Raw genomic sequence first — 2,550 nt, forward strand, 5'->3', positions numbered from 1 at the left:
ATCAAATCTTTGCCAAATTTATTAGAATAATCCGGACGTTAATTTTTAGAATATACGACAGTTAAAAAATTATTTAAGAATCTAAAACATTTATTGTAGTAGATTAGAAACTTGTCACGTTAACATGATGAATTTTAATAAAAAAATTATATTATATGAAATTCATTTATAGAACTCATCATGTTAACGTGACAAGTTACAAGAAAATATACATTTTATAAATCTAATCATGCAAACATGCCAAGTTCCTAATCTATTGCAACAAATGCTATAAATCTTTATATAATTAGTAATCAGTCAGTAGATCAAGTCATAAATTAAAATTGGATAAAGTCAATCGTAGTCAGAGCGGACCAGTAAAATAAATTTAAAAAGGTCTATTCGAGATATGGGTTAATACTAGGTCAATCCTATTTGGGCTCAACATACATTTGAGATTATACAAAATAATTAATAAGTTTATTCAATCAATAAATAGGGTCATGAGTCAAAATTGGATAAGGCAAACCTTAGTCTAAATCAATTGGTAAAGTTAAAAATTTCTAAATAATGGGTCAATCCTATTTGACCATGACTTACTTCTGAGCTCATAGAGAATAATTAATAAGTTGGTTCAATCAACAAATCATGTTATGAGTCAAAATTGAATAAGGTCAACCTTAGTCAAAATTTATTAGTAAAATTGAGTTAAAAATGTCTACTCGACATATGGGTTAGTACTAGATCAATCCTAGGCTCCACATACTTCTGAACTCATACAACCTATGCTCAAGCAAAATAGTTTATACGATTGGGTCAGATCCTTGGGCTTGGCCATCGCCCATCAAATCCAAATCTAATATGTCACACTAAGTAGACTTGTATTTAGGCTCAAACAAAATGGGCGGAGACTAGTTTTTGAGTCAAAACTCAATTCAATTGAGTCAAATGGGCTTGGCGATTAGGTCCAGGCCAATCAAACAATCGGGTCTATAGACAAAATAAACAAACTGACAAGAGGGGTTCTTGATTTGGGCTACAAAAAATTGGGCCGAGTCTAACCTGAACGGATTTATTCATGGGTTATAGCAAAATGACTTGTCTCCATTGAATATATGGATTAGTATTTGGCTATGAGTGTTGGCCGCAATGATTAGCATCGGGTTGTGACGGTTGACTATATGGATTAAAACTTGGCTGCATAGATTAACCATACATACTAACCCTCGATTGTGTAGGTCAAGAAGCTAGAAAACCATCAACCAATATATCATTTTCCTGGTTTGGAGTTGACAATTTTTGAGATGGAAACTGAGAGTTTGTTGATGAAGGTTGAACGCGTGATACACTAGGTGCATAGTACTAGTAGTACTGGCAGAGATTGAGTCCCCAAAGTTGATGTTTGTAATTGTCTCCGAATTTGTAGAAAGAGGTTGAAAATATTATGAAACCTGTAGAACAAACAAACAAAAATATTATGAAAAAACTCAGCATCTACATTATTTAATATTCTCATATCAAGAATGAAACTCCAAAGCAATATTCTCAAAGGTTTATTTATCAAGAAAGGAAGAAAAAATGGATGTCAACTGGTGAATGCATGAGCAATAACTATCTCACAATTAAAGGCAATAATGAGAAAATACAGCTGTACCTTTAGAGAGAAAAACCACTTTAATCAATCTCAATAAATTTTCCACGGACAAATTAATGTTAAACGTCAAAATGTAACTGATGTGTAGCATGCACCTGTCTCTCATTGTTATGTGAACAACAAATACATCATAGCACATTAAGTTCAACCCAATATATCAGATAATGTTTCACCTAAATCTTACAAAGCATATACATTTTCATCTTATGAACCAAGAAAACCAAAAGAAACTTCACTAAAGCAAATGCCTGGATAATCGTATAAAACTTAGGTTGAAATCAAATGAATCAAAACAACAACAAATAAAAAAGATGCACCTTGATATCAGCACCACCAGAAAATATTTGAAGATCTTTGATAGATGAAAATGTGGCATCCTTGACACATTTAAGTAGTGCATCCCCTAAACTTGTTCCATTATCATTTTGGTCCCCTGAGGAAGCTTCTCCTGCTTTTGAGGTGAAATTATCAGAAGCAGCAGCAAAGATTCCCCATGGACTGTGATTTCAGTTAGAAAAATAATGAAAAAAAGGCTAACAGACAAAAGAGCATATTCTTAAATCATGGATTTTATTAGAAATCTGAATAACATACCTTTGTAGCAGGTTAAGAACCCATTAATGGTTTGCAGTGAACTTTCCATAATGAGCACCACATTAACTTTCATAATGTTGGTATATAGTCTAACTTTGTATATAGTCGAAATAAATTAACAATAAAGTATCATTTTCCCTCTTTCCCTTCCGTTACCCTTCCCTCCACTAGGCCCAATCAAATCCTGCTAATGACAAGGATGCTTTTTCTTGAGAGGTGATCAGAAACACCAGTTCTTCCTTTAGAAACTGGTACGAACCTATAGTTCTAGTATACTAAGAAACATTTTGTTGAACTCTCTTTATCAACTCATATGGGACAGA

The 2,550-nt window shown here is 32.9% G+C and overlaps 1 long non-coding RNA gene across 1 annotated transcript; it reads right to left on the reverse strand.

Moving 5' to 3' along the window:
• Window positions 1-901: 901 nt before the first annotated feature.
• On the reverse strand, window positions 902-2,550 carry LOC120162300. Its single transcript, XR_005519832.1, has 2 exons — window positions 1,951-2,550; window positions 902-1,430 (listed from the first exon to the last, which is right to left on the reverse strand). It is a non-coding gene; the product is annotated as an uncharacterized LOC120162300 (long non-coding RNA).

Source organism: Hibiscus syriacus, unplaced genomic scaffold, assembly GCF_006381635.1.
Source record: "Hibiscus syriacus cultivar Baekdansim isolate YM2019G1 unplaced genomic scaffold, ASM638163v2 tig00000002_pilon, whole genome shotgun sequence".
NCBI classification, from domain to species: Eukaryota; Viridiplantae; Streptophyta; class Magnoliopsida; order Malvales; family Malvaceae; genus Hibiscus; species Hibiscus syriacus.